The sequence below is a fragment of the Nyctereutes procyonoides genome, unplaced genomic scaffold (assembly GCF_905146905.1).
Source record: "Nyctereutes procyonoides isolate TBG_1078 unplaced genomic scaffold, NYPRO_anot_genome, whole genome shotgun sequence".
Classification (NCBI taxonomy): domain Eukaryota; kingdom Metazoa; phylum Chordata; class Mammalia; order Carnivora; family Canidae; genus Nyctereutes; species Nyctereutes procyonoides.
The window spans coordinates 12,133,692-12,157,988 of NW_026575035.1; the positions used below are offsets into that span (position 1 = coordinate 12,133,692).

General features: G+C 38.6%; 1 protein-coding gene and 1 non-coding gene across 3 annotated transcripts in view; both read left to right on the forward strand.

The window, feature by feature from the left end:
- Nucleotides 1-24,297, forward strand: part of CPA6 (carboxypeptidase A6) — a 312,960-nt gene that overhangs the window by 3,838 nt on the left and 284,825 nt on the right. The window lies entirely within an intron of this gene.
- Nucleotides 15,034-15,140, forward strand: LOC129505425 (U6 spliceosomal RNA). The gene has a single exon (XR_008663521.1). It is a non-coding gene; the product is annotated as a U6 spliceosomal RNA (small nuclear RNA).

Genomic DNA, 24,297 nt, shown 5'->3' on the forward strand with positions numbered 1-24,297 from the left:
AAACTTCTCTGACCCTCAGTTTCCTATCTGGAATAATGGAGAGAATATTATAACCTTTCTCATCAAGTTTTGTGAGAATTAAATGCAGTAGCAGTTACTGTATAGTTCTTAGCACTTAGTACTAACAGGTGGTGAGGTAGCTAATACTTCCCAATACTTTAAACGTTTCTACAAATATTACTTTGACAATGTCCTGCAGTTCTGGGTATCCCCATTTTATAGATAAGCTAAATGAAGTGCAGACTAACCCAGGTTCAGAGCTAATTAACCCAAGGTCCCTGTAAGGGCACAGTTAGGATTCTAACCCAGCTCTGCCTGACTGGACAAAGTACTTCACACTCTGTCATTGGTTTAGATACAGAAAGATAATTGCTCTTAAGGAAAACTGAAGGTTTACTCTTGTTTGGGGAACTGATGGTTTCAGGATAATACAGAAGTGGATTAAATAGAATTGGAAGTCTAATTGTGGTTCCCCTCTCTAGGTAAGGAGTCACTGATGGTAAATCTTAGGAAAAGCGTGCAAAGTATAGAAAGTGGAAGATGAGGAAACTTAGGTTGTCACAAAGAACAAAGGAGCATAGAAAGTGGCCATGGGAGTGTGCCTTCATTCAATAAGTAATATTCCTCTGTGCCAAAAACATTGACCAACAGAATCCATGCCCTCTGATAGCTTGCAGTTTAGTGAAGAAAATAGCCCCACACATTAGTAGGCAGTGTGTAAATGTTGTATGGCATGAACAGACCATAGAGATTGATAAGTGAGCTCTGAAGCAAGAAGGGAGGAGTAGAAATCTATTCCAGGCCTCACCTGTGCTGGTCACCCAGCCCTGCTTAGCTGGGGAGGAGAGAGAACATCCTTTCTGCTGCCAGGGTTGCTTTTTGGACTTGAACCCACTGGTATTGTATCGGACTGCCAAGATCTTGCACACTCCTTCCTCACTTAGTCCCGTAAATGTGGAAGACTCCTTTCATGTCTCTGTATGGTTATTTCTCCCTCTTTCGAGCCACTCCAATGACTCCATCTCTCATGACCATAGGTACATATGTGCAGGCCTGCTTATAGCCCACTCACCGGCTGATGCATTCTGATTAGCCACTGTCCATGCTGTACCCACAACTCCATCCTCCACGCCATGGCACCTAACACCCCCTCCCTCACCACAGACATATACACACACTGTCAAGTTTGCTAGTCCTCCATGGAAATGGGATATGTGGATTCAAGAATTAGACCTGAAGGAAATAAGGTGTTAGGTATTTTTTGTTGTTGTTTCGTTTTTGCTTTTGTCTTGGTGTGTGGTAGTTTTTAAGAAGGCAGTTTGGTCCTTGGAATCCTATAAGCAAAAAGGCCCCAAATTGGGATGTGACCTATTGAAAAGAGGACTATGACAAATATAGTGACTCAGTAGAACAGACTGAACTTCAGGGATGTCATATTTATTCTCCATCTTACTTCTCTGGATATTCCTCTAGGTCTCTCTCAAGAGCTGCTTTTTATTTTCATCCTCCGAAGGTGGATCCCTTTTAAGGTCTTTAGCTTTTAGAAACCCGGAGCTAGAGTTCAAGAGATAAAGGTGGTCATGTGAATCTCAGTCATCTTTTATGTTGGTAGTTACAACTCCTTTCAGGTAGGGTGGTCAGAAATCATCACTATTTGCCTGAGACTGGCCCTGTTTGCACTGGCTGTTCTGGCCTAGCAATTGGTAATACCCCACTTTAGTGTGAGCAGACTCCTGATTTGGATGGTAAGTCATGGATTCAGCCGCCTTATTCACTGTTTGCTTCTTTTTGTTTGTTTGTTTGTTTTTATTTTTTTTGTTTTTTGTTTTTTTGTTTTTTTTGTTTGCTTCTTTAATAAGCTTTACTTCAAGTTTTCAACTACCCTCTTACTCCTCTCCAGGGTACAAATTTAGTTCCTTACATTCCTGTAGAAAGTATCATACTTTTCTCTCCCTTGCGATAGCTGCCAGTGTTGTTCAGAATTTCCTTCCCTCCGCTTAAATTAAGGTAGTTTTCTCCTAACTAATCTTTCTCTAATCCACTTTCTGGTGATCTTACTAAAATAAGATTTTATAGGTGTGTATGTTACTCCCTTGCTCAAAGATCTACTTTGACACTCTCTTGCCAAGTCTGGAATCCTTTGCCTGGATTTCAAGGCCTCTATAATCAGACTCTCTAATCCTCCTGTCTCTATTTCACTCTTCCTCAGCCTTGAGGAGACTCTGTAGTCCAGAGAAATAGAAAGCTTTAGCATTGCCCCATCTTTAACAAAAACAGGCAGGCTCCATTCATCATAAAGTCCTAAAGCAAGAATGAGCCATCTCAGATCATGAATGATGGATCAGAATGTGTGAGATATAGATTTTGGGGGCATTAGGGGATTGTGAAAGATGTATCGTGGGTTCTAAGGTTGGTTTTGAGACTATTCTTCACAAGGTGGCTGTGGTTTATAGAATAGTTCTTCAGTGTTCTCTGGAAGTTCCTTTGAGCTCTTGGCCCTTATTAATGGGAGAATAACTTTAGTTTTCCTTCATGAACTACCTCAAAGTGCAACTCCTAAGTGCTTATTATCAGGTGTTTATTCCAAAAGCTTTATTCCCTGCAGTCTGTTCTGTGTGTTGAAGCCTCCTCCTTTGCTTGGTAAAGGCATGCAGTGCTATATGAACTCCCAGGCAGGCAGTACTCCATGGGGATCAGCATTCCCACCGCCACTGAGCTAGTAGAGGAATGTTTTATGTGCTTCTGGGCCACTTTCTTCTTGGAGCCCAGTCTGATAATGGAGCCTCTACTTTATGGCATCAGGATGCATTCTGGGTAATACCGTTAAGCATAATCACTTCCACTCCCTGGAAAGAAATGAAGGATGTTACTCTTTCATAACTTTACTCTGTACTTTGAAAGCTACAAAAGCATTAATTTTTTCTGTGTAAATGAAACTGATCAGAAAATGAAGTCATCTTGTGACCTGTTCTAATCTTCATTATAATCACTCAGTAGACATCCAGTTTATAGGACTAGAATTTGCTTTGTCAAATACCTTCCCAATCTGCATTAGCTGGGCATTAGCTTCTTTATTACAAGGTGGAATGTAGAATATGAAGCTTTCAGGTGTTTGTTCTGGGTAGTGTAGTAAATTTCATAAATTATTTTATTAAAGGTTTAAGCAAAACTTCAAAGTAGCTTCAACAAAAATATTTTCTCAGTGTACTTTGAAAATATATTTTTTTAGTATTCGTTACTAAGGATACTGTTGAGCTGTGGGTTTTTTTTTTTCCTGTAACCCCAAATCTCAATGGTTTGAACAGGAAATGTTCTCCTGTGGAAATAAAGGCAGGTATAGCTGGTAGTGCCAGAGAACTGGGCCCTGTCAGGTGTCTTGCCATGCTCAACACTCAACTCCCAGATGTGTCGCCGAGCTCTTGTGGTCCAACCAGCAGGACCATGGAAATGGTTGGTCACTCTCCTTTAAAAGAACAGCCCTTTACCATTACTCCCTACTGGCTAGAGTTGGTTAGGTGGATTTAGCTGCGTGGGAGGCTATGAAATGATGGCTGGGGATGGTGGATATGGCTGGGGAGCACATACTGTAGAAATAACTAGCAACATTTCTCAGTGGTCACTCTGATATTTAATGATTACCAATTCATTTTCCCTTCTCTTTCATTCTCCCATAGAAGCAATCCATCCAAATGACTTTTTAGGATTGTGTACTTCACACAGATTCAAGATGCGCATTTTTATTCTGTAAATGGTATTTAAGTTGTAGTATCAAAAAGAGACCATAAAATTAGAACTCAGTCCCTTTATTTATTACAGGAGGAAGCAGAACTCCAAAAAGGTAAGATTATTTGTGGAGCTGGTAGCAAAATAGGACTAAAGCTCAAGTCAGCTGAGTTTGCAGCATTCCTTATAGTTAACAACACTGGATCCAGAAATCTTACTCTTTGCTATTCCCGAGGGTTATTGGGGATGAAGTAAAATGATGTGGCAAGGCTGAGAAGTGTTTAATGAAGGAGGATTTAATTTCATCTCTATAAATATTTATAGCATATCTGGCCCTCCTCTAGTCTGGGCCTACCGATAAAAGAGCAGTCCGTGTGCAGTGTAATGAGTAACTCGGGTAAATAAACAGTTTCAACTCTGGATCACTGTGCCCACAGACAAACCTCGGTGCCAAGTGAGTGTAAGAGAGGATCACCTAATGTAGACTGAGGGTGGGATAAGTCAAGGCTTCTTGGTTGTGAGAGGAGTCTTTTAAAAGAATCTGAGTAAATTATTAAATCTGCAGGCTATTTTACATTTTTCTTTTTGAATGATTGGGACTCCAAGGACATGGCCCTCCTCTCAGGCATAAAGAACAAATAGAAATTAGGTTAGGGCTTTTCAGACCTCGGGAATATGTTGGCTGTGCAAAGAACTACAGATGAGAACTTTGTTAAATCTAGAAACTCAAAGCAATTCAATATGGCCAAAATAAAGTGTGTTTTTCTTGGTAGGGGTGAGAAGTGGGGTAAGCTTTCAAGGTCATGAAACATTGTATGTCCTATAACATGGAGTTTTGGTTTCATCCAGAACTGGGACTCTGGTGACTGCATGCTAATCAGAAATTTTACAAAGGATATCTAGATGACTTCCCCCCACCCCCATCATTGTGAAGGGAATCTTGAAGGCTAATAATTAGAGGTAAAAGACAGGGCTATTATAGTGACTCTGCTAATATGTGGTAGAGCCTGGCTTCTGGCAGTAACAATCAAAAGGAAAGGAGAGAAACAAAGAAATACTTAATAGGTAGAGTTTTCACAATTGGGTAACCAAATGGGACATAAGAGGAAATAGTATAAAATATTAGGATTAACAGGACTGTACTCTCTGCAGAGAAAGTACTTCTTCAGCTCTATAGTTTGAGGGGTCTGTAAAATACCCAACTGGATAGATGGCACTGAAGCTCAAAAGTTATCTAGACTATGGAATAGATTCCAGTAACTGATGTATAGTTTCCTAAAACCTCAAGTGTAGGATGGAGCATCTAGGAAGCACTCATTACATGAAGAAGAGCCAAAACCAAGATAGGACAAAGTGGGGAGAGGGAAACCAGAGGAACTAGTAGAAAGTCCTAGAAAGAAACCCAGGAAATTAAGATCCAAGAATGGTGAGTCCAGTCACACTAAATATGGCAAAGTGATATCTATTGGCTTGGCCATTCAAGACACCGACTGTATTCTCCTCAAGGGTGCTTTTGGAGGAATGGTGAGGGAAATCTGGAGGTTGAGGAACAAATGGGATGCGAGGACGTTAGCCGTGAGTATAGACCATAATTTCAAGGAGTTTATCCATGAGGTGGGAGTAGAGAGTTGATAATTAGTTGAAAAGGCTTTGTTCTTGCCTTTACTACTTAAGATAGGGGGGGCATGGCCATGTTTTATGCTAGATGGTAGGAATCTAGGTAAGAAATGGAGTTAGGTTTCTGAAGAGACAGGAAGCTAGCTGACCTCTTTCCTATTAAAAAAGAAATTGTCCTGGTCCTATAAAGACATAGTAGATGACCTGATAAAAGATGCTTTTCAGTTTTCTTAAACTTTCAGATTTACAGTACACAGTACTCCCACACACCCTTCACTCAGTTTCCTCTAATGTTAGCAACCTCTTACAAAATAAAGCCCTTTGTAAACTGGAATATAATATAGGTATTAAATAACTTATGTCTAATATTATTTGGAAAGGCTCTCGTGTAGATAACCTGTTACAAAATTGATTACCTTTCACCTTCTTGGGAAATTAAAAGGTCTGTGAAAATGTCTTCATATTCTTAGTCAAATGAATGAGACTCCTTTTTCCCTTCCGTCTGTCTGTTCCCCAAGGACTGAAGATACCATCTCTTCCATCTTTCCAGTCCTTCTATCCTGTCTCATCCCACACACTTATCAAAAATCAGTGGTACCAATGATGCCTCACTGTCCTTCCATATCCCCATAGTGTTAGGAATCCTCAAAATAGCAACAGAGTTCTCTGCCTCTTGAGGGCTTAGATTTTAACTTTTTAAATTCAATTTAGTTAACACTGTATTAATTTCAGGGATAGAATTTAGTGATTCATCAGTTGTATATAACACTGAGTGCTCCTTACATCAAATGCCCTCCTTAATGCCCATCACCAAATTATTCTTTCCTCCCCTCCAGCATCCTCGAGGGCTTAAATTTTAATCCAGTGATCTAAACGGGGGGGGGGGGGAGGGAAAAGCAATGAAAATGCAACTATATTAGGTCAATAACCCCCTTCCTACTCTTTCCTGACCTTTAATACACACATTGTAATTTTTATAGCATTTCAGTCTTAGATCGCCAACTGCTAAATGATAAAACTTCCACAGTATCACACATTTTATCAGCAGATGAGCTCATTTTTTCACTTAAAGAACCTGTGACCACTTGTACATGTGACCTCATTTGCCATATTTTCACTTCCCCCATCTATCTTCTAGATTTTCCTCTTAGACTACTTGATGAATCCTCTAAACGTCTAAGTTCCTGTTGAGATTTTTGTTGATCTAATGAAGACGCAAGATTTGCAGTAAGATAGGCTATAATAGGACCCCAACCACATCCATCATGTTTCCATGGAAGGTATGCCATGTGTGTTTGATGTGATAGCAATGTATTTGCCATCAAAATTGCCAAACATGGAAGTTTAGAGGCATTTGGGATAACCCTGTGTAGCAAGATGTTTGGAGTAAGAAATTTGCTGCTGAAAAACTATTCTATGCTCTTGACTTCTAGTGTGGAAAAGGAAGACACAGGGAGAACTGGACTCCCCACAGGAGTTTTCAGGCCTTTGTGTGGCAGTAAAAGGGAATGACTACAAGTGACAAGTAGGGAATCCTCTTAATATCAGATCTAAAAAAAAAAACTATTTCTGCATTTCAAAGAAGTATAACCTGACTGGTTTCCTTTGCCTAAAATAAGGGAGTTTATTCCCTCAGAACCTACTTGGCCTTCACAACAGCTGTTCTGAAACTCTCCAATTACTTAAAGCTCTTACTCTACCTCACCCTCTCTCCCACCCACCCATGACCCCAAAACTTTTACTAATAAAAGCAGAGATGTGTAACTTTGAGATGGAGGTGATGTGGTATATGGCCTGAGTTATCTTGGCTTCCATCCTCTCTAACTTGAACTGTACAGGTCTCCTAGCTCACCTCTCCTTTCCAAGACAACATGTCCTTTATTCATTCAACACCATTTTTTCCCAAAGTATAGTTGATAGTTACATTAGTTTCAGGTGTACAAATAGTGATTTGACAAATTTATACCTTATGCTATGCTCCCCCCAAGTGTAGCTACCATCTGTCACCATACAATGCTATTACAACATTGTTGACTATTTCCCTAGGCTGTGCCTGTCATCCCTGTGAATTATTCATTCCATAACCAGAAGCCTGTATCTCCCACTCCCTTTCACTCATTATACTCATTCCCCTACCCCTCTCTGCTCTAGCAACCATCAATGTGTATTTGAGTCTGTTTCTGTTCTGTTTGTTTTTTGTTTTTTTTTTTTTAAGATTCCACATATAAGTGGAATCATAGAATCTTTTTCTAACTTCACTTAGCATGATAAGCTTTAGGTCTAGCCATGTTGTAAATGGCAAGATCTCCCTTTTTTTATGACTAATATTCCAGTGTGTGTGTGTGTGTGTGTGTGTGTGTGTGTGTGTATACACATACCATATTTTCATCTATTGGTAGACACTTGGGTTGTTCCATACCTTGCCTATTGTAAATAACACTGAAATAAGCATATGGGTGCATATATTTTTTCAAATTAGCATTTTCATTTTGAGTAGATCTCTAGTAAGATTACTGGATTTTATGGTATTTCTATCAACTTTTTGAGAAACCTCCATAGTGGTTGCACCAATCTGCATTCCCACCAGTAGTATGTTCTCCACATTCTCACCAACACTCGTTATCTTTTTTATTTTAGTCATTCTGACAGTTATTAGGGCATATCTCACTGGTATTGATTTGCATTTCCCTGATTAGTGATGTTGAGCATCTTTTCGTGTGTCGGCCACTTGTATGTCATCTTTGGAAAAATGTATATGCAAGTTCTCTGCCTATTTTTAATTAGATTATTGGGGTGGGTTTTTTTTTTTGTTTTGTTTTTGGTTTTTTTTTTTTTTTGGTGTTAGGTTGTATTCTTAATGGGTTACTATCTAAAATACATAACTGGAGTTATCCTATGCAGGTTTCTTCTCCCATTCAGTAGGTTGCCTTTTCTTTTGTTGATGGTTTCCTTTGCTGTGCTAAGCTTTTTATTTTGGTGTAGTCCTAATAGTTTTTTTGCTTTTGCTTCCTTGCCTTAGGAGACCAATCTAGAAAAATGTTGCTAAGGCTTATGTCAGAGAACTTACTGCCTGTGTTTTCTTCTAGGACTTTTAGGATTTCAGTTCTCACATTTAGGTCTTTAATCAATGTTCCTTAGTTTATTTTTGTGCATCAGAAAGTAGTGCATTTCATTCTTTTGCATGTAGATGACCAGAGTTTTCCCAGTATCGTTTAAAGACCTGGTCTTTTCCCCATTGCATAGTCTTTCCTCCTTTGTCATAGACTAATTGACCATATAAATGTAGGTTTATTTCTGTGTTCTCTATTTTGCTCCATTGATCTTGTTTCTGTTTTTGTGCCAGTACCATACTGTTTTACTATAGTTCTGTAGTATATCTTGAAATCTGAGATGATGGTATCTCCAATTTTTTTCTTTTTCAAGAATGCTTTGGCTACCTGGAGTTTCTTGTGGTTCTATAAGCTTTAGTAGTCTAGTACTGTGAAAGCATTATTGGGGGGAAAAAAGACATTGTTGGTATGTTGATAGGGATTACATTGAATCTGTAGATTGCTTTGGGTAGTGTGGACATTTTAACAATATTTTTCCAATTCATGAGTATGAAATATCTTTCCATTTGTTGGTGTTATCTTTAATTGCTTCAGTGTTGTATAATCTTCAGAGTACAGGTCTTTTACCTCCTTGATTTAAATGTATTCCTAAGTATTCTTTGGTACAAGTCAACACATTTGAGTGCCTACCATGTGCCCAATACTATTTTAAAGCCTAGGAATACAGAAACTTAGATGAATAGGAATTATGGCACTAGTGAATAAAATTGTCCCTCATGGGATTTACGTTCTATGGGATGACAAATAATAAACCATAGTGTTCAGATATTATAAGGATTATGAAGATAAAGCATAGACAGGGAATAAAGAATGTCAGGAGAAAAGATGAGAAGAATAAACTGAGACCAGGAGCCATCTGAATATCTGAAGGTAGAAATTTCCAGGCAAAAGAAATAGCAAATGGAATGTGAGCCTGGGGGTGTATCGCTGAAAAGGGGTCCTCAGATCAGCATCAGCATCACCTGGGAACTTTTTAGAAATGCAGACTCTCAGGTTACACAAGCTCCTCCTCCAATGCCCTCCCAGCAAGGAACTCCAGGGGTAGAATGAGCAAAATGGGTTTTAACAAGTCTTTTAGGTAATATAAACTTAGAGTTTGAGGACCCCTGTGGAGAACAAGCACCAAGTTGACTTGGCAGGAACTGAGCCATTGAGGAGAGTAGTTATTCTTTTTTTCCTGATCCTCCCCTGCAAATAACACTCTTCCCCCCCCCCTTTTTTTTTAACCTTACAAAACATCCTCAAATCCCTTCCACCTCTTCCTCTGTACTTTTGTCTCCTTGGCACACATTTCTGGGGAATCCCTCCCTCTCCCTCTCTTTCTGGAGCTTGCCTGCTCTCATAAGCCAGTTCAAACATTACTGGTCAGGCAGGAGTTCCCTGAACCCACCAATAGCCCTGATTGCTCCTCATGCCATAATCCCATAGTACTCTATCTGTCCTTTATTACAATCACCACAGGTTATTGGGTATTAATAGCTTTTTGTGGATGTCCTGTCTTTCCTTTTGAAAGAAGAAAGTTGTTCTACAAGCAGGTTGAGCTCTTACTCTTTTCTGTATTCTCCAGTCCCCAAATAGTATTTGGCATAAGTATTTGGTAAAGTTTAGATGGATGGAAGAATGGGGAAGGCAGGCAAGGACGGCAACTAATATGTTAGGAACAAACTGCTGATCTTTGCGGGTGGTTTTGCAGATAAGATTTCATAAGGTGAAGATGGTAGTGAGAAATAGAAGCAATTTGCCCCTTTGGGCTGTGGGAGGGATATGGGGATCTTGAGAACTGCCACCTGTAGGTACCAATATTCCTCACCCTCATGTGGTTTTCTCCCTGTTCAGTGCATTTCAGGTATCATTCAAATGATTATCCCAATTTTGGGGTCTCAGATATTTTACTTATCTGGCTCCTAAAACTGCTTTGAACAGCATCATGTTTTAGGGAGATTGAGGCCAAGCTGCTGTTTCCTGTGTAGTTGCCAGTATGGGCAGCAGCTGGTCAACCTGTTAGCCATTATCTTTTTTTTACCAAATTTGGAGGATTCTTGCCTCCTTGTCATTGTTTTAGCCTCTAAGGAAAACCTGTGAACTCACCTGAAATTATAGAGGACTCCTACATCATCAATTCATGTTGAGTTTAATATCTTCTGTAGTCCTGGAGTAATTTTTATGAACCAAGTGCTTCCCAATTTATCTCTCAAAATTTTATGGTCCATGCTTTTTTCCTTTTTAGCTCATCTTTTTCTAACTCTTTAGATGTCTTGATGCAATAAGAATATAAGTTTGCAATTCCTATACTCAGTTACCCTATTCAGATCCCCATAAAAATTCCAGATACCACAGAAACTGACTGGCCCTGGAGAATACAGGCAGGCTTCCTTCAAAATAAGCTAACGATAAAAATTTGAACAGATAGAATTGATCAAATAGAGCGCTGTGTGGTTCAAAGTATCCTCAGACTTAGGGCATTTCTTGAGTGGAACCCAGCATGCTTTCCATGGCAGCAGTCAAGTTTTAATAAAATCTGTAAATATCCGGATGGAAATTGTGAGAAATAAACTGATCCTTGCGAGAAAGCCTTATTAGTCTTAAAAAGACTTGAATTAAGGAGTGTTGGAAGAAGGGAAGATGGTCAACTGAGAAATAGCAAGAGGAGGGTCCAAGGTTAGAGACTTATTTTCCTGTCATGAAAATACTAGTTTCTCAAGAAAATCTGACAAGTCAAATGACATGCCATCATCTTGGTCTGTTGGTGTGGTTGTGTTTTGTTTTTGTTTTTGTTTTGGTATGTGAAAAATCATTTGTTCTGTCCTTTAATGAAAGAACGCTTAACTGCTGGATAAATACTTCACCTTGGGCCCAGCAACTGGTAGGTCAGTTCTTTCTAGAAAATGGATCCTCATAAGAAAAAAGTTAAATGGTAAAGTGAAATTATTACCAATCCCCCCCCGAATTAAGTATTTCTAAACCGCCATAAAGCTGCAAAATCTATATAGTGGCCCAGTCTCATTTTTAGAAGAGCAACTTGCAAATACCTGAAAGAAGAACTTGAGAATGGAAAATGTTAAACAAAAATTCTTATACTTACACGTACCACTTGCTTATAGGTTATTCACAGCTTCTGGTAAACACATTGCATCTTTAACTATTACTCCTAAGATTGCTCTGTTAATTCATAGTACAATGGAAGCGAGTTCTTCATTTCACCCAATCTAAAAATATGTTAACCTCAAAAAAAGTGGCCAAAGTGTGGGGTCTATGGAAATAGTACACCCTAAATAGTAAGACCCATAAACCCTCATTGTCTGCCATGACCGTTAAGGACGACGTAGTTCTCTTAGTTTTCTTAGTTCAAGTGGCAATTCATAGCTCCCAAACTTTGTGAAGAACCTTCTATCCTTAACCAATTGGTCTTAATCAGATTCTGAGGGTTTATGAGAATGCCCACTTAATACTTTGACTAAGGCTTGCATGTCTGCCTCTTTCACCATTAATAGAAGGAAATAATCGTTTTTATTTTCCAGAGCATCACTTCTTCCAGAGCTGTCTGATGCCCTTCTGTACCACTTATCACTTTGCATTGTAATTGTCTAATTGTCCTGACTAACCTATATATTCTTTGGAGATAACGAACCTCTTTTACTTCAAGTCCAATCTCTACCCAAACTGCTTTATCATTATCTTTCCACCCACTGAAGTTGAGCCATAGTCAGTTGCCAATATTAGACTTCTTTAATCTAAAATAACAGCAGTCTCATATGCTTCAACCTAATAAAAGCTTTAACTAACTGAAAAATGACTTTTTTCATGCTGTGGAAATTCTAGCAGTTTACATGCAGATTTTCTATTGAAGTACCAAGGATCTATCAGGTTTACAGTATATTGCCAGAGCTTCTCAAACTTTAATGTGCAAATGAATCACCAGGGGATCTTGTTAACATGCAGATTCTGCTTCAGGAGGGTTGGGGTAGAACCTGAGATTCTGCATTTCTAACAAGCTCCCAGGAGCTGTTCATGGGCCAGGCTTGGAATAGCAAGTTTTTGGAATACAGGATGAGGAATCAAGATGTAAACTATAGATCTTATACTAGCTATCTGTCTCTCTCACTTAATCTTTGTAAGCCTTATTTTCCGTGATATCCAGGGGGTTAATTAGGAGGTCTATTAACTTTCAAGTCTAATGTTGATGATCTGCTAGGGTCATGTTTACCTAAGTGATTGCAGAGTCCACACAGCATAAAAGGTTAGGAGCAACAGCTCAGTCCTCTGATTGCATCCCAGCTCTTCCACTTACCCTGTGACCTTAGAGAGTTATATAATCTCTGTGCTTTAGTTTCCTCCTCTGGAAAATTGAACTAATACTAAATTCATATATGTAAAGTGCTTAGGAGAACTGAACACACATAAACATAAGCTATTTTCAACACTAATATCTTCTGCAGTTTCATTTCTAAGAAGCTTTCCTAAGGGCATTATCTCAAATGTGGACGAATATCTACAGTCTATGAGAAAGATGTTTATCACCAATTTTATCAAAATCTGTCAAGCTACAACCATGTCCAACAATATGAGAAGGCTTGCTTACATATTATGGAATCTGCCCATTAAAAATGCTTAATATTTAAATGCTCAAGATACAACATGAAATGATGACAAAACAGGATACAGAACTGTATTAACACTTCAAGTTTGATTTCTTACAAATGATATGGTTAACTTTCAGGTAGGGGGAAATGTTCTAAAATATTAAGTGATTATTACCAAGGGGCAGCACTAGAGGTGATATTTTTCCTCCTATATTACTTATGAATTCTACATGAAGTATGAACAATTTCTCTAGTCAGAGAAAACAATTTTTAACATGTGTAAAACCTACCCTACCACCCCCTCCCCCAAAAAAAGTCAGCACCATAGCAAGGATTTCAGCTTGTTATGCCAAAACTGTTCCAGAAGCATTGCAAATAAGAATCAGAAGTCAGTAAAATTAATAGTGTAGCACTCAATGCCAAACTAATGACAGAAAGGAAAGACATGCTCATTTTTTTTCTTTTCTTTTCTTTTCTTTTTTTTTTTTAGTTCTGAGCAAAAATGAGATTGCTGGGTATCCTAACGAAGCGTTAAATGGCCAAAGCGGCTGCCTTGCTGAGTGTCACATAGGTAACAGGGAAACTAGAAAACAGGGGAGCAGTGTTTAAGACTTTGCAGTTTAGAATAATACCAGGCACAATTAGCATCATGCTGATGTGTGTGTTTAAGTACATTTTCACATAGAAATTCTGTTCTCAGTACCACACTATAACTAAACTTGTATTTCAATTTTCATTCAAAAGTTAATACAAAAAAGTTAATACAATGGGTCAAAAAATGCATTTGAAATGACTAGAGGGAGAATCCATTATGCTTTTAGATCTTTTCCCCTATTACAGATACTTTCCTGAGACTAAACTAGCCCATTAGATCTTAAAGAGGAAAAATATTTGCTAGCAGTTTCCTGAACCATCAATTTCTTTTTAAAGCTGCCATAATAGTGATAATCAGAACCTAGTCCAGGTTGAATGCCTTCTGACTTGCCAAAGAACATGAGAGCTATTTCATCTTGTCTATGGGGCATGGATTGAGAGGAAAGTTTGTCTGCATAAATCTTCTGCTATTCCACTGTCTGATAAAATCCCTCATCCTTAATTTTTAGTTGACTCTTCGGTACTTCGAACTTCTCACTTTTTGGGTAGACCTCCCTGCTGGTCTATGGATGCTTGATTATCTCCCTCACCAGTAACTTCAACCTGAAAACTAGAAGAAAACAATGTCTGGAAAAATTTTGAAAAAAACACTTTCAATCACTTGCAAATCATTTTTTCTCATACATGCTAGAACCTTGCTTTAAGACACAGGGTCTTGATTAAAGAATACTGAAAGAGAATAGCTTTGCAGCGAACTTTGTGGCTGATGGTGGTGCAACTCAGGATAACTCTGTCATCCAGGAAAAAAATGATCTAACAGATATCTAACACTCTCTTGTCCTGTAATTTTTGTGTATGTTTTGTAATATAATGCATTGGGATTAAACATGGGATTAAATAGACCCGTAGATGGTTAAACTCAGTAATTTGCCCTATCTATGGGGGTATGTTCCAAGGCCCCCAGTGGAGCCTGAAATTACAGATACTGCTGAACCCTTTATATACATACATATCTAGGATAAAGTTAAATTTATAAGTTAGGCACAATAAGGTGAACAACAACATAGAGCAATTCTATATAGTAAACTAATAAGTTAGGTGAATGTGGTCTCTCCTCAAAATACTGTGTACCGTAATCACCCTTCTTGTGATACATAAAATGTCTATGGGAATGAACTGAAGTGGGGTCAATGACCTCAGCATTATGAAGGCAGCATTAGATTACTACTGACCTTTCTGATTTGTCGGGAGGATTATCTGCTTCCAGAACAGTTGACTGCAGGTAACTGAAATCAAACATAAGAGTGGGGGACTATTGTATGTAGAAATCAGGGGTGCTCACAGTAGTCAATCATGGAGCTTTGAAAATGGAAGTGGTGATCTCAAAGTTCCACTAAGTCAGCCAACAGGTGCTCGCTTTAACAGCACATATACTAAAATTGGAATGATACCGAGAAGATTAGCATGGCCCCTGTGCAAGGATGACACACAAATTCGTGAAGTGTTCTATATTTTTCACTTGATGGGATGAGCACTGGGTGTTATACTATATGTGGGCAAATCGAACTCCCAAAAAACATATACAAAAAAGTCAGCCAACAGTAGCATATACTGGGACCTATATTCATCCATCAAATTCTCATTGAGCATTTAACATGTTCCAAGTTTCAGATGTTAGGAATATAAGGGGCTATGAATCAGGAAGGTAAAAGCCCCTGTTCTTGTGAGGCCCATATTTTCGTAAGGGAGATGGGCAATGTACAAGTGAACAAACAGTAACAGTTATTTATGTCATGCCTGCTGTAAGAATCTATGATCCTGTGACTTTCATTTATTCAACAATGTTTGTTGATTGCCTATGTATCTAGCCCTGTGCTAAGCATCCCACACAATGTCCTTGCTTTCACTGAGTTTACACTTAAGTCCAGGTGGTAGATGTTAATTACAATGTGATTATTATAAAGAAGCAGCACAGAGTGCTACCTATTCAGGAAAAATTATTAAGGCAGGGAGGTCTTTTTGAAAATGTTCAAGGCAGAGCTTTGAATGATGCTGATTTTCTGGAAGCAGCTATTATAGCAGATGGCAGCTGGTGAGAAACGTGTTGTAGGATAAGGAGCAAGGGGTATATGACGCTTCTGATCATGGATTATTTTTAACTGCAATCTTAAAAGAAAATCTGGTCTAATAGGTTAGTATTTAGTACCTTAGACTTTAAAAGTACTTTCTCATGAACTATCTCAGGTGCTCCTCAAACTATAACCTACAAGGAAGTGCTTTAAGTTCTGTAAAATAAAGCAACAGAGATGCCCTTCCTAAACTTGGTTTCTAAACTATAGAATTGCATGTGATCCTTCCATTGTAGGGTACACCTGAAATTGTGAATGGTGCTCGGTGGGGCTCTTTGCCTTGTACACAGTTTTCTGAATATTAGCTATTGGCTTTAAAAGGCAGTTGAGCTACTGTGAGTTGGCTGCAAAGTTGAAAGAGGAGGCTGGAGGGAAATGTCAAAAGGAAACTTAAGATGTGATTAGTAGGTGTGTGAGGCATACCAAGGGCAACATGCCACCTGAGGAAATCAAATCCAAATGCCAAGAGGCTCTATAGACAGAGAACAGATGGGAATGGAAGAACCTTGTGTAGGAGGAGATACACCTCCTATTCAATAATCTGAGGTAAACGTGTACTTTGTCTACATTTTAAACACAAGAATCTCCAGAGACAAGGTGGAAAAAATATCACCGATTTTTTTTGGGGGGGGGGGCGGGGGGGGGGCTTTTGCCTATTTTGTATCAATTTTTAAGAGAACCATATATCAGGGCTGTTAATCCTTTGGTAAAGTATAAGGTATATATGATACAATCTATCATTTGTCTCTTCTTCTGTAAGGCAAAAGACCAATATAAACAATTTTAATGGTTATAAATTCAACTTTACCCTAATTGTTGCATTTATTTTATTTTTTTTAAAAAGATTTTACTTATTCATGAGACCCGGGCAGGGGAGGTAAGACACAGGCAGAGGGAGAAGCAGGCTCCATGCGGGGAGCCCGACGTGGAACTCGATCCCGGGTCTCCGGGATCAGGCCCTGGGCTGAAGGTGGTGCTAAACCGCTGAGCCACCCAGGCTGCCGCCCTTTGTTGCATTTAAAATTGTTTAAAATGTCAAGTAGCTCGTCCACTCGACTATAGAAAGGTTCTGGGTTTTTTAACCCTTTCCTGACTTTGCTGTCTTTGGACCTTTAATCTATATGGAATTTTTTTTGTATACGGTGTATGGAAGACTATAACTTTATTTTATCCTAGAGGGCCATTTACAGAAAACGGCATGCAAAGAGCCAACATACACAAAAAGTTATATTTCACTCACAGAGCAATGCAAATTAAAGCAATGAAACGCTATTTTTCACATAGAAGATTGAACATTTTCAATCTTTCGAAGTTTTGCTAATGTCAGTAAGGCTGTGAAAGAAACCAACTCAGTGCTGATGGAAATGTGAAATTGCTACTAACTCCTTGGAAGATAATCTAGCAGAATCTATTAAGAGTTCAGATCCTTGCACCTTTGCGTGAATCAATCCTATTCATAGAAAACATCTGTCCAAAAAATTAGCATGTATTACAATGTTTATTGCAGCACTGATGTAGGGATTTAAAAAAAAAACAACTGGATTAAAAAATGGAACTGAAAGTCCATCAGCAAGTCCTTTGGAAAAATCAAGATAGGTCACCAATAGGGAATATTATGTAGCTATCACAATGAGTTATGGGCACATGTTGACCTAGAGGAATGTGCATGATCTGTCAAATGAAGATAGGAAGTTCTAGAGTACTATATGTGATCTTTTTAACAAGCTAGCTTTTGTTCTCTAAGGTTGTTTCTCTGGGATGCTCATCCTTCTTAGAGGTAGGAAGGAGATGATGGCAGTGGTGTTTTGAGAGGGTAGATGATCTCTGTTTATCATTAAAATGATGCCAACATGGGAGCTTTAATTTTATCACCTAATTATGTATTTCATAGGAACTGGATTAAGAAAGAAGAAATCTTGGTTTTGTTTTGACTTATATGCCATGGGTATATCCTTGGATTCTTAATCTCTTCTTTTAACACCTGTTGAAAATAAGGAAGGGGCAGCCCGGGTGGCTCAGTGGTTTAGTGCTGCCTTTGGCCCAGGGCGTGATCCTGGAGACCCGGGATCAAGTCCCACGTCGGGTTCCATGCATGGAGCCTGCTTCTCCCTCTCCCTGTGTCTCTGCCTCTCTCTTGTCTCTCACGAATAAATAAATAAAATCTTAAAAAAAAAATCAAATGCTCAAAGGTCCTCCCAGGACAAGAGAACATTTCTCCTGCACCTCTTAACATTTGCTGTGTTACATACCAAGATTTATAAGAATATTAGTATGTCCATTATGGCCCACTAGAAAAGGACCATCGTATCTTCACTTGAAGATTCAGTGCATTTATACACATACTTAGCATATGGAAAATGTACACTCAGCCTGGGTCACCACCTATTTTCTTCATAGAATCTCCCATAGAACAATACATCTAAAAGGAAATGAGCAGAACTTAAAGGTAATTGCTCATCTGGATTACCTGCAGATTTAACGAATGCAGGTATACACTATGCATACCTCAAATGTACAGAATCAGAATATCGAGGAATCTTTTAAAAATGACCACCAAGGGATTCTGATGCATCTCTTCTGTACACTAGTGTCTGTGAACTACAGATGAAGTTTATCAGATAGGGTTAAGCTGCCTACCAGCAGGCAGTGAAGATGGCAAATATTTGTAAATTCCCTTCATAGGAAATACCTTGGTGCTCAGCCCTCCTGCACAGATAGCAAAATGTAGGAAATTCAAACATGTTTGCAGAGTTTCACTCTTCACATACTACAATCCTCAATAAGGACTTTTTGCTAAAGTAACATATTAGCCTTGCCATAAAGTGTTACCCTGAACCTCTTTAATCTGCACCTGACTCTGTGTCCGGATGGACTATGCCCTAGTCTTTGGCCAAAATGCATATACTTTGCGCAACAACTCAATCATCTGGATGATCCCATTTTTAAAAAACTTTGTGGAAGTAAATATAATATTCAAGTTGTACTTGTATATTCCCTCTTTGAGTAATGGATGGGTGTACTTAAAATTGAAAGAAATCTAACACCAGACCTTCAATGTCTGAAATCCTTGAAGAAAATTACCACTAACAGAAAGACCAAGTGGAAAGGGAACCTTTTAGAAACACTGAAACAAAGCAAATGGCACGCATGGTATTTCTCTTGAGCCTCTAAGGCAGTAAAGTACCAGATGTCCTACAACAAAGTCTGAGGGAACCATGGAACCTAATGGGCGTAGCCAGAGTGCTCAGCTTTAAAAAGCTCTTGTGCTTATAAAAACAAGCAAACTTGGCACCATTAACTCCATATGTTAGATTTAAGACTTTTTCCAGCCTGTGTTTGATTTACTTAAACAGTTGTAATGCTTACCTTTTGCATTAGAAGGGAGAATCTTAGTGAATAAGAGGTTTGTCCTGCCACTAATCTAGGTCTTTCACATAGTAGGTTGCTTAGTAAATATTTGGTGACTGTATTAGCTGGTACTTTCTAATCGTGCAGTTGGAAAAAGGAAAAGTCAACTGTAGTTTATCTTTCAAGTTGGATAAGCTATACAATGTACACACGGACTTCATTATCTCCTGGAGATAGCAGGAAATGGTCAACATGATAAAAATCCAGAGAAGAACTGTTGAGTCCCTAATTCAGCCATCTTGAGATGAGCCATTGGTTAACTTCAAGGTACACAATGCAGAGAGATAGTTACAGAATTACCAAAGACCAGTCCTTCAGCTTCTATTTCCTGGGCATCTATGAAACTATCCAAATGTGATGTTGCTCATATCTCTCTGACCACTTCTCCTTTGTCTCCATTGATGGATTCCTCCCTACCCCAACCCCATTTGGTGCTTAAGTTATCACTCAGGACTGTTTCTGCAAACTCTGTGTTCTTTCTCAAAGACAATGATTGTTTTCATGGCACTAGCTATATTACCTGTGTTCTGATGTGTTTCAAGTGTGTATTTCCAGCCCTGGCTTCTTATTCCTATTTCAGTCCCGTATGTCCAAATGGCTGGTGGATATTTTTATGTGGAAGCCAACTTCTCTGAAACAGTTCATCCTTTTATTTGACACAAACTTTGCCTTTTTTTCCTATTTTCATTCAGATTGGAGAAATCTAACCCAAGGTCAAAACTGCTCATTTTTCTTTCTTCCCTACTATCGTTACTTACTGAATGTTACCACTCCCTTCCCTGTTACAATCTCTTCCCTCTGTTTTCTCTCATTCTGCCTTCTTTATATCGTGTTCATGTGGCCATAATAACCTAACTTCCAATTCACCACCTCCCCTCTGTTCTTTACCTCAGAGCCAGATTAATCCTCCTAAAGTACCTTTCTGTCACATAACTCTGCTGATCCAGAACGCTTCAGTAGGTTGTGACATCTCAAGAATGCTGCCCAAACTCCTTTGACATCCAAAGTCCTCTACAACTCATTGATTTTTTTTTTCCCCCATCTGTTCTGGTCAGAGGAGTCTGCCCATTTCCCCAGACATGACCAATACGTGCTCATACTCCATCCACTCCGTTCGTATTCCCCAGGATGCAACTCCACTTGTCCTCTCATCTGAAATGTCCCAACCCTCCAGCTTCTAGTTCTAAGTTTCATCTCTAGTATGACCAAACAAACCCACAGAGATCTCTCCCTAATAGCTTTGTTAACTCTAGGCACCTTTAGTGTAAAGCCTGTATCTTCAACCACTTCATATGCTGCTTCTAGTACTTAATAAATAGTAAATGCTCAAACTTGATTAGATTTAGAAACTGGCCTATTGCCTTGTTTATCATTCTCAATTCAACTTGCCAAAAACAATGAAAGAGAAGAGCCAGAAGAAAATCTTGGCAGCTAGGCTCAGTATCCCCTCCTCCAAGGCCCAAACAAAGTTCTGTGAATTGAATTCAACCATCATCTTCCTCTTTTCAAAAAAACTCTTGTCCCCTAAGACTGGGAAACCTGTACACAGGGAAAGGTATCAGCCCAGATGAAGATGTGGAGGGGAGACTCTTGCCAAAAGAAATTTTCTAACTTCCCATTTGAAAAAATTCCTTTATGGGATTTTTATGATACACATGTGTATCCTTCACCATAGCCAGCAACTGGTCCTTGTCTACGTGGGGGAGGCAATTAGCATAGACCTGATGGGTTTCTCTAAGATTTTGCAAATTCTGTGCTTCTGACCCTTAGAAGACTAAGTTATGATTTTACCTAGCTGTACTTCCTTTAGCCCAAACTAGCTTCTAAAAAATATTTTAAGTTGTTTTTCCCAGCCACAAATAAAGTTTTGTTTTTTCAAATATTCATAGTACAAAAACATAATTCTTAAAACCTTGGTATGAGTTTCCAGATACATCATTTTTTTAAAGACTATTCATTTTAAAGAGTTGAGCTCATGAGTGGGGAGGGGCGGAGAGGGAGTGTTGCTATTCAGCCTACCACAATTTTTTTTTTGTGTGTGTATATATATGTGTGCATATATATATAAAATTCTTAAATTCTAAAACAGCAAAAATATTAGAATATACACCTTATGATCAACAATGGTTATCCTTGGGAGTGGGATGACCAGGTATTTTCATTTTCAATATTAAACTTTTTTTAAACAATATTACATGCTATTGAGACAGTTTACTCTTCTACAGAGAAACATGTAACTGATATGTTTGTGTTGAGGGATAAAACAATAAGGATTAAAGAAGAATTCCAGCAATATTAAAGAAAGCAAATGATGCCCTAACTGGGTATCTTTCTCCTTTATTTCCTGATGCTTATTTTCGGCGCTTCCCCACCCTCATCCTTGTGCAGCTGCTCTTTCACTCATCTGTGCAATTTGGATTGAAAACACACTTGAGGCAATTACATCCAAACTCAGATTTGCTTGGCTTCAAAGTCCCTGCTGTTCCCTCTGTTGCAGGCTTTTTTTTTTTTTAATTTCTCTCTTCAAAGAACTTTCCAGAAGAAAGGGGACAAGGAGAAGAATTGGAAGGCCTAAAGAATTTATTTTTTGGCCTGTTCTCTGAGATCTCTTTTGTGTTTTTTTCTTCTCCTCAACAAGGGGCTTCAGTGTCCTATGTGGGGACAAATCTAGCCTTATGCTTCATGTCTAAAACTCTACCATTCATGGAGGATTTCTTTGCTATGCTGCTTTGTATCATTTTTTCACTTTCTCAACCTAGATTCTTGGGGCAGTTGCTATTTTTTAGACACTGGAAACAGCTGGCTGAGGATAGTTATGAGTATAGCCTAAGAAGTCCAATTTCCCCTCAATCTGCTGCCAAAGTCCAGGGTCAGATTCAAGATGCCTATATCTCATTGGTGAGCAATAATTTCTCCCATCTCTCCTCTAACATTCAGTATCTTTACAAATGCCTCAGAACGGCCAAAGAGTCCACAAGTCTGAGCAAACTAAGCATTTGGAATTAGATAGCAAGGTCATTTCCCTCAAAAGACTTCATCATGTTAAAGACAGATTTGGAAATCTATAACTTTTCTATAGACACATGAAAGAATTACTGTTACATTATGTCTGCTTGGCCCTACTTTGCATTTTTTGCATGACAGAAGACATTTTCCATTGCTTTGGTGAAATAACCAACTGTTTTAACATGTATATGCAATCAGCCATTTAATTAAATCAACTTAGTTTATCACTAGGTGCATTTATTGTACTGTCTAATCACAGAGGTAAACACAGCTGCTATGGCATGTGGCAAGAATCCTGGAAAATGGGGGTGGGAAATCTGTTTAAAAGCTGCCAATTTATCTTCCTTTTGTTCACTTTAACTATTGCAGAGAGGGGCTAGTTTTCCTTGACAAGAAAGACAGTCAATTATATATTTTTTAAAGAAATGAAGAAATGAAATGAATCATGGAAAACATGTATAGTCAAGCTTCTCAAAATTGTGCATTGAAATAATCTGGGATCTTGTGAACTTGCAAATTCTGATTTGGTGGGGCTGGGGTGGGGCCTGAGATTTTCCAATAGGCATTTCTGATTGGCCCACTGGGGTATTGATGCTGCTGAGGTTTGTCCTGCAAACTAGCAAGACTGAGAGAAGTCCATCACCACCTGTATGAAATCAAAAAACCTCTTCTTTTTAGGTGCCAAAATATAGCATCCTTCTTGGTGAATTCAAGAGGCTCTACTCCAGAGGGGCTACCTTTTTGATATTGCAAGCCTGGAATAGCTCCTGAGTTCTTTCAGTTGCTTGGTTTACATTGGGCTTTTAAAAATGTATGCATTTTTAAAGTCCCAAATGCTACTGTAAAATCATCGAGAGTAGAAACAGGATCCTGATAGTGCTGGATGTATATTAAATATTTAACATGTGTTACTAATGGAGTAGGACTTCTCTATATAAGGTCTTTCCGGTAAGCCCAGTCACTGAATTGCTACTTTTGCCAATTAAATAACTGAGAGCGCTTACGAAGACAGTTCTAAGCTTTAAATGTGAACAAGGAGTATAGACAGATTTTAGGTTACAGCTCACTGTTTGATTTCAAAGAGATACCCTGAGATCTCTGGGAAGTTATTACCACCTGAATGCACTATCCTTAACATCAGGATTGCTATGCCAACGACATTGCTCCTCGTTCAAAGCGAGCCCTCTTTTTTCAATCTTTTTTTCCTTCTGTTTTTGTATGTCTCTAATACTTTGTCCATGGGATAATCCTGTGTATCTTTGAGACTAGAGTTGGGTGAAAAGAACAACATGTATGCCCCAACACCTAACATGACACATCTCATTTGTGTGTAATCAGATGTATTTATGATCAGAATCCAAACTTAGGGGTATTCAGAATATGACAGTCTTCTAAACCATTCCAGACCAAAAAATTTTTAGCCTTGAGGTTTTAAATACTTTCGAATTCCATTACTTTAATTTAGAGCTTTTATAAAATCAGGATTAAAATTCACTTGTGGCTAGCATTTAACAATTACCAGGGCTTTTGAATTTCAGCTTAGTCTTATACTAGGAGAGAAGTGGGCAGTAAATAGCAACTGAATACAGCTATGAATTGAAATATGTACAGAAGTTAATACAGAGAAGGAAAGTAGCCTTCCACTAGCCAGGATACTGTAAAATCAATCTTCCCTTAGAATGAAAGAAAAACTGAACTGGAGCCATTTAGGAGACTAGGAGCACTTTAGATATGCTCATTGTGTCAAATGCTTATGATGGAAATTGCAATTATAAATCTGGGTGACTTAGAAGTAGTAGACAAAGTATTCCCAAGCTGCCTATAAAGGGCCCAAGGCCCTTACTGTCTACATATTAACACACGTGTATTATGTGCCAAGTTTCACAAGCTTAATGGCTAGAGCAGAGAAAGACTACCCCCCCATGCCCTTTTTTTGAGGGGGGAAAAAAAAACTCAAGAGCGGATCACATGGAGTAAATGACTTGTTAGGGTCACCCATAAATACTTGAAATGAGAAAATAATATGACTAAGTGTCCACTTCAGACCAGCTACTTATCTAGATTTCTCTATTCAGACTTTATTCATTTACCAAAACAAAACTTCAGGTAACTTTTGTGTATTAAAATGAT